Source organism: Palaemon carinicauda, chromosome 6 (genome assembly GCF_036898095.1).
Source record: "Palaemon carinicauda isolate YSFRI2023 chromosome 6, ASM3689809v2, whole genome shotgun sequence".
In the NCBI taxonomy this organism is placed as follows: domain Eukaryota; kingdom Metazoa; phylum Arthropoda; class Malacostraca; order Decapoda; family Palaemonidae; genus Palaemon; species Palaemon carinicauda.
In genome coordinates, this window is record NC_090730.1 from 38,480,011 (window position 1) to 38,489,193 (window position 9,183).

At 36.8% G+C, this 9,183-nt stretch overlaps 1 long non-coding RNA gene across 1 annotated transcript; it reads right to left on the reverse strand.

The window, feature by feature from the left end:
* Positions 1–263: 263 nt before the first annotated feature.
* LOC137642072 (uncharacterized) lies at positions 264–1,092 on the reverse strand. Its single transcript, XR_011044635.1, has 2 exons — positions 769–1,092; positions 264–441 (listed from the first exon to the last, which is right to left on the reverse strand). It is a non-coding gene; the product is annotated as an uncharacterized lncRNA (long non-coding RNA).
* Positions 1,093–9,183: the final 8,091 nt, after the last annotated feature.

Below are 9,183 nucleotides of genomic sequence, written 5' to 3' on the forward strand. Positions count from 1 at the left end.
CCTTTTGTATTCAGGTAGAAAATCGATCGTCCAAAGCTTTTGTTACTGTTATAAGCTAACCAAAATTGTTTGAACACCAAACTTTTGGTTATACGAAAAATATTGCTAGCTAAAAACAGCTATTACACTAACTACATGCATCAGTCATTTGCTCTCCCTCTCACGATCTGAAGAATTTATAAACAAGAACTAATGAACTAAATTATTATCAAGGAGACACCAAAAACACTGGTAAAAACTATAGGCACCAAGGAAACACATAAAATAATTAATTTGTATATTAACAATATACTAACAAATAGAGAACTTCCCTTAAGTAAACATAAGCAACTTAAATAAACTATTAGAGGCTCTCAATAACTGCCCGAGGTCCTGAAGTAATTACAGCTAGATGCGAAGTAGTGGGTATAACACAATGTCTCCATTCAGTTCGGTAATCACCTGTAAATTTCGATAGGTCATCAATTAAAATTACCAAGCAGAACTAAAGGTTATTAAAATGGCCTATCATTCCTGGCTTACCAGTCAATTACACATGGCTATTGACTAACCTAGAACAATCGAATAATGTTGACTGGATACTCCCTAAAGGATAAACAATTGCTAACGTTAACCTGGATATATGCCAAGACACAAGACACTTAAATTTGGCTCATAGATGATTACATATATATTAAAGACATGCAAGGCCTTACTTAAGAAATAGCTTTCCTAAGCTGGAATTTACAAAGGGCTTGACTTGAGACCCACTCTCTAGTTGACCCTTACCTGTAATTAATTCCAGAGCGGCAAATGGCAATATTAAGAGGTTATGTTCTGGCTCTTGATCAAGCCTCTTGACACGACGAGGACGAGCGTTGTAGAACTTCATCAAATCACGGCACTTTGTTCAACATGGTAGGTCACTCCCAATGATCAATCTACACCACGATCATGGCTGGTACATAGGGCTTTTAAAAGTAGGAGAAAATCTTATCCATCAAAGTCCTAGTGATAAAAGCACAAGGTTAAAATCTCCTACGAGAGTGTGGCTTCCGAGTCGGAGACAATTCGTTGCCAGACTGCTTCGGCTAACTAAGTCAGTCCCGAAGTAAAAATTTTTTCCCGATAACAACGGGTAACAGGTTAAAGGGTCTATTTAAAAGTAGGTCAAGGGTAATTACATAAGGGAAAAGTAATTAATATAAATTAACCAATTTACATATCTTATGTCTTAACATATGAAAGACGTTAATAATATACTAAAATTTAATTTCTTTTAACTAATAGTAAATTTAAAAGACATACATATCCTTCACATCGTCTCTAAAGTGTTGGAAAATAGAATAGCGTACCTTTCTGTGTGCCTTTCTCTACTTACTTAGTTCGAGTACTACTCTCGAGAAGTAGGTTGAAGTGGAACGAATTTTGCTTCAATAATTTAAATTTATGATTTACTGTACACATATTATACTTTATTTATGGACTAATATGTCTATATATATATATATATATATATATATATATATATATATATATATATATATATATATATATATATATATATATATATATATGTGTGTGTGTGTGTGTGTGTGTGTGTGTGCATATATATATATATATATATATATATATATATATATATATATATATATATATATATATATATATATATATATATATATATATATATATATATATATATATATATATATATATATATATATATATATATATATGTATATGATAAATTTTGCACATTTTTTACGTGTTTTTCATATTCAAATAAGCCATATGTATTTTTGACACATTAATGTCTGGATTCTCTTAACGACCTCGGGATCAGAGCCCCAGGCGAAATCAAACAAAGACAAGAGCTTGGCTCAGGCCGGGAATCGAACCCTGGTCGGCAAGCTTGTACAGACAGTGGCCAACACCCTGGTCGGCAAGCTTGTACAGACAGTGGCCAACCACTTGGCCACTGTCTGTACAAGCTTGCCGACCAGGGTTCGATTCCCGGCCTGAGCCAAGCTCTTGTCTTTGTTTGATTTCGCCTGGGGCTCTGATCCCGAGGTCGTTAAGAGAATCCAGACATTAATGTATCAAAAATATATATGGCTTATTTGAATATATATATATATATATATATATATATATATATATATATATATATATATATATATATATATATATATATATATATATATATATATATATATTTATTTATATATATATATATATATATATATATATATATATATATATATATATATATATATATATATATATATATATATATATATATATATATATATATATACACACACACACACACACACACACACACACACACACACATATATATATATATATATATATATATATATATATATATATATATATATATATATATATATATATATATATATACTTTCCCTTAGAATTACCTATATTCCGGTGTTTATGAAAACAAGTTCGTATCTAATTAAGAATCATTTTAAATGAACTTCATTCTATTCATCCTGTCCAATTCTTCCTTTTCTTTATGGTTGTATTTTTTTTCTACCTTCCTCACCCTCTTCAGAGATGTCGGTATCCATTACTTTTTCCCTTTCCGTAGTTATTCCGTTCCCTTTGTTCGATATTTTTTCTACATTGACCTGAGCTGACCTCTATCACAAGTATTATTGCTTCTTCTCCTCGGTCAATTTTCTTTATTTTTTGAATAGCCATTAAGTTGCTCCGCTGATTATGGGGGTTTTCCCTTAACTCACTCAATATTTTTTGTGCTCCTTTGTCTGAAGGACTACTTTTTCTGCGACTCTAGGATGATTGTGGCGTACTGTTGAGAGGGGAAAGAAGAGAAATAACGGGATGGAAACAATGAGAGAGAGAGAGAGAGAGAGAGAGAGAGAGAGAGAGAGAGAGAGAGAGAGAGAGAGAGAGAGAGAGAGAGAGAGAGAGAGAGAGAGAGAAATAGTATTGAATATAATGGTTTTCAATCATATATATATATATATATATATATATATATATATATATATATATATATATATATATATATATATATATATACATGTGTGTGTATATATATACATATATATATATATATATATATATATATATATATATATATATATATATATACATGTACTTATATATATATATATATATATATATATATATATATATATATATATATATATATATATATATATATATATACATATATGTATATATATATATATATATATATATATATATATATATATATATATATATATATATATATATATATATATATATATATATATATATATATATATATGTGTGTGTGTGTGTGTGTGTGTGTGTATGCTTACGAGCGTGGGTCTGAGTATGTGTGTGTTTAGACTGTGAAGACACTTTTGTTACTGTCTAAACTTCATCTGTAATGAAATCCCTTCAAAGATAAGGAATATATACCACTTATGTTAGAACACCGGAATTACAGCAATCATAAAAGTACATATATTAAAAAAAAAAATGTGTTTGATAAAGGAGTTAGACAGTGAGACCCCATATCGCCCAAAATATATACGGTATGCCTAGAAGTAGTTTTTAAGAATACAATTTGTGAAAATGTATGAATTAACATTATTGGAGAATTCCTTAACGATTTAGAATTTTCATATTATTTACACTTATTTAGTGAATAATGAGAGGAATTGTAAAAGATAATAGAAGAGTTAATTAGAGAAAGCAGAAATGTAGAACTGAAAATGAATATGAGTAAAACTATGATAACGTTCAATGAAAATGCAGAGCTTTTGGTAAACAAAATGAGATTATGCAAATAAAAAGGCCACTTTCTCTTATAGGAAAACGGATTTTGAGCGAAGCGGAAAATCTATTTTTGGGTGAGATGGCCTTGTCGTCCTGATGGAAGTTCCTAAAAGTAGCTTCCTAAGGGATATATGTACTACAGTGATATTCCCAGAGAATTTTACCTTTAGGTATCCAGAACTCTAACTTCTGGCACGAATATCCTTAAATTTTCTCTCAAGGATATCGCATAATATCAGAGGATGTATTCTTGACACGCCACATAGCAATATGCACCCCCAAAAGCGTTTACGCTTCGAGGAGGTGTGGCAGAATAGAAGGGGAGCCGTATCAAGGTTACCCCCCTTCTTGTACTACTATTGAGTATGACAGCAGCGCCATCTCAACGACGGCGGACATTCCTTGTAGCACTGAGTATGGTGCTACAGATACAGTACAATGGGAGGGATACTTTGAAGATCTTTTCTTTTTAGAAGAGATGGGTGAGTCCATCAGGACAACATGGCCATCTCACCCAAAAATAGATTTTGAGCGAAGTGCTCAAGCCATGTCGTCCCGATGGAAGCATACCAGAGTATCAGTGTATCTGTGGAACAACATTTCTATGGTCTTGGGAACCAATTGAGACAAATGAAGTCACCGTTATCCGTCATCATCACTAATCATAAACAATGTTAGTGTTTCCTGCCTCCTACAGGGAAGAGTAATTCTAGACAGTAGAAAAGGGGTCTCAAGGTTAACATGTATTGTATGAACAAACATAAGTATACACTGAATATACAAACAGTCTCATAGTTTGTATATATTGCTGAATCAATATCAGTGTCTCTTATATCTATTATTTGTGAGCATACAACTATATGAAGAGTACTTACTTTGGTAAGTCAAAGAACTCTGGCATTTATACGTGCGATTGTTGGGCGAATTCGGACGCACTATATTCTAAAAGACATTTATTCCTAATAAATGACTAAATGAGTTAACCAGTAAAACGAATGTAGTATTACAATGATATTATATACGTAACGAGTACAGAGACTATATTTCTTTCTTAAAAGGAAAGAAATAATGAGTGCCACTCTTAGATTGAAGAAAATTTTCATATAGTAAAATTTCTTTTCATGATCTCTGTACCGGTTAAATCCTACCAACGATGTGTACTACCTACACACGGCACTAGTGTTATCTGTATAATTCCACACCTGGGATTATGAACAGAATTAGTGTCACCATGGTAACGCTTTTAAAAGCAGGTCACCCTAAAAGTGGTGACCCATTCTCCCTTTAATTAACAGTCCTATTCATTTAGCTGTTCATCGTAGAATTAGAGGGCAGGTTCTAAAACACTACCTGCAGCCAACACATAATGCTTCAGTTCATGGACCTGCTTAGCATAGTGTTTGTAGAATACTCTGGATGATTTCCATCCAGTATATGAGCGAAGTCGCTCAAAGTCCATATACTGAAAAAAGTTCAATGATGAAGCAATTTTTCTCGGATCATGACCTGCGGGAGTACTGTCAGGATCCACTCTACGAACAAAGTAGGTGAGCTTCGCCCTTAGTTGTTTCAGGGATAAATTTGATCCAGAAGTTTTTCCTTTAAAGAGCTGTCCTTCCCTGAAGTCTGAAGTTCTACGAAGATAGACCTTTAGACACTCTACAGGATATAGAGAGACATTTTCCTTCAGAGGGCAGATTCTCCAGTGACCCCACCTCTTAGTGGGTAGCTCGTTTTTAACAAAAAACGATGGATTAGGAAAGAGATTCAGTTCTCCCACCTCTGTGAACTGAATGTGGCCCTCATCTCTGGATAGGGCCACTATTTCAATAACTCTAGCCCCAGAGGCTATAGCGAACAGAAAAATAACCTTTTGGGTTAGATCCTTAAGGGAACAATGTTTATCGTTCACAGATGAGGGATAATGTAGGACCTTGTCCAAAGACCAAGAGATGGGCTTTGTTGGTACTGCAGGCCTAAGCCTTTGGAATCTTATTAAAGATTTCATTCTCCAGATCCACTTGAAAGGCATATAGAAGAGGTATAGTTAAGGCTGACTTACACGTATTTATCGTGTTGGCCGCCAGACCTTGACTATGAATGTGGACAAAGACCGACAGACAAAAGTTCATTGAAATTTTCGGTCCTTTTGCTTTCACAAACGCAACCCACTTTTTCCAGGAAGACTCTAGTTGACTTAGTCTTGTATTCTTCTAAGAATTCTATATTGCTTTCTGAGATCCCATTTTTTTTTCTAACTGTTAGGGTAAGAAAATAATAAAATGAAGGGTTTGGGTTCTCTGTGATAAAACAAAGGCAGTTAATTTCAGAACCTTCTTAAATAGACCTTGTTTCAGAACTAGGACCAGCCTCATCTTCAGTTCCTTCATTAAGGAGGAGAGATTGCTCTTGGGCTATTTAGGAGCCAAAAAGAGCTACTCCCCCTTAGAAGTATCTGAGCCTGTTGAGGACCTTCATCAGGTGATTTGATGGGATGAACAGGCATACCTGCACCCATCCCTTCCATACCAGAGACATGCCATCTATCAACCCCACTATAGGATCCTCGTATAGGACTACATATTGAGGTAGTTTCTTGAAGACGCTCGTGATGAAGAGGTCGATCTGCATATCCGGGACCATTCCAACGCTATCGGCTTGAATCTAAACTAAGCATCCACTGTCACATTGTGGATCAGTTGTATAATAACTGCTGACAGGTGCCATCCCTTTCAGAAAGGAATGGTTAACTTCACCTAGACTATATGAGACGTTCTTTAGCTTTATCGATTGTGATGTCTCATTATCACTTTGGTGTCCCAGATCAGTCGTAGGAAGTCTGATCTGTGTGGAGGGAGCTTCCCCACTCATGATAGGACCGGCAGAATCTTGGGACTTTCGTGCTTTAACTTTTGTTAGAGAAGCGATTAAATAGGGACCAATATCGGTCTTTTTTTATCTCTTCAAGCGTTTGATGCGTATTTTTTCCAGGCTCTTAACGCATCTTTCTGCTGTGCTCTTAGCACTAGGTCTGTCACTATTGGAAACTGGGGCGAGTTTAGTGCTTCTCCCTGTTAGCAGCTTGGAAATCTGACTGATTACCTGAGTCTCTTGACAGACCTCGCGATCTCCTTTTATATTCCCAAGGGAAAGGAGAGTTGATGTGACCACGGGCTTCAATGATTTATCGGCCATTGAAACCCTTGATCTAGAGAGAGTTGAGACGTCTAGGAGCTTATATTGCATCCTTGATGTCCCGGGAACCGGGTCATTTCTTTGGATGCACATAGACCAGCCACTTCGGGTGCTGCCCACCCCAGCCTCTCGTCCAGGTACATTGATGCCTGAACCATTTCTATGCTTGGTTTTAACGTGATTAAGTCTGCCACTCCTCTGAAGATATTTAGGATTGTTTCTAGTCCGACGCGTGTCTTTCTTACGATGTATGTTACTATCTTTAACTTGAATTCTAGATAGGAGGGAAGGGGGTAATTGACTGGAAGTTGCCACAGAACACCTTTCAGGTCTGACAAGACTAGGAACACCCCTTTTTGGAACAAGGTCAATATGTTCGGAAGGATTAACATTCTGAGCTTGCTGTTTTCTATGAACTTGTTGAGTGGCGACAAGTTCAGAATGACTCAGAGATTTCTTGAGTCCTTCTCGTGAACACAAAACACCCTTCCATGGAACTCGATGGACTAAGTTTTTTTACCACCTGTATGCTCTAGAGCTCTCAGGTATACTCCTCCAAGAAGGTTTTGGATTGTAGGAGAAGGTAAGGAAATGATGGTGGAGACATTTCTGTTTTCCATCTAAGTCACATCTTGAATAGGCATTGGACCCAAGGATCGAAGGTCCGACGATCCTGAAGGAACGTCCCTCCTAGCATCTCCATGCTTTGAATAGTCAGTAAGTTTAAACCTTTGACCACCTGCCTGTGGCACCGTGGTCACTGGAATTGTGGGATGTTGTTGAGCAGCCTGGATATTTCCAGCATTTCCCTTCTTCTTTTTAGGTTGGGGACCCACAACCATGGAAGATTTTCTCTTTGAAAGAATGGCCCACTTTTGGAGAGGACTTATGTTCTCCGTGGCGGCGCTCTTAATAACTTTCCTAACTAACTCGTGTGGGAAGAGGTCTTTACACCAATTGTTGGAAGATATTAGCTTCCTTGTTTCGTGTTTCACTGTTGGAGTAGCGAACACAAACTCTCTACATCCTCTCCTAGCCTTCATAAATACGTAAAGGTCCTTCACTAAGGCAGTCATATGCATTTTGGCTAGGACCATGAGCATGTCTCGGGTATTTTGGTAGGTTGAACACAACTCTATGCAGTTTTGTAGAGAAAGGGAGGCTGCAAGTCTCCCCTTTGTCTCTTGTTCATTATACAAGAACAACTCATATAGTTTAGGGAGACATTCATTAAATTGTCGATTAGCGACATCCACATTTAATCTTCCTCCTACTGAAAACGTTAAGTGGACTTCCTTCCAGTCCTTTCCCTGTCTGGGAAATCTGGTGACAGAGGCTTGCACTGCTCGAGTGCAGGACATGGCTTAACCACCTCCACTGCTTTGGCAACAGATGTAAATGCCTTCCCCATAAAGGGGAATGAGATTGAAGCAGGAGCAAGAAAGGAAGGGTGTCTGTTATTCAGTGAGAATACCTTCGACACTGAATAACCCGCCTTTTTCAGGCTACCTGACTTAATAGCCTGTGCCTTATCAATCATCATCGAGAATCATAACCTCCTTTGATTCCGTTCCTTTTCTTGACTTTTGTTCATACCTCAGTCGAACAAAAAAAATAGGGAAAGCATCAAAGCTTGGCCAAAATTGAATTTGGTCCAAAGGAACTGCACCCATTTTCTATGAGATGTAGAGTTTGCCATTTAAAATCCGCATCAGCTCCGCAAACCTCCAGGGAATGGTTTTGGAGCAGGTTGGTAGGTCTTGATCCATGGGTCGCTTAAATGACCCTTGGGAAGCGACAAGCGAAGCTTTGTTAGGCTCTGTCTGGCGTTTTACTTCCTGCATTTTTTTTTGTTTACGAAAGCTCTCTTTTTGATTATTCAGTTGAATACATAATTGTTCCATTCTATCTAAAAGAAGGGTAGAAGACGAAGATGTCGACGTCAATGGCTCTAGAGCCGGCATAGGCGGAGGAAATTTCGACACGACATTTTCTTCTTCTACCCCGAGGCACTTTTTGACCTCCTTCCCAAAGGCTACCTGGCCGTCAAGGGATGTAATTGGTGCCTGAGGCACCACTATTTCCTTACTTGCTTCTGGAAATAGTAGCTTACGCATCCTATCATTAGGTAGGTAAGGTCCCGGGGAGATTTTCTGGAAGCCTCTCACCCAGTTGCATAATTTG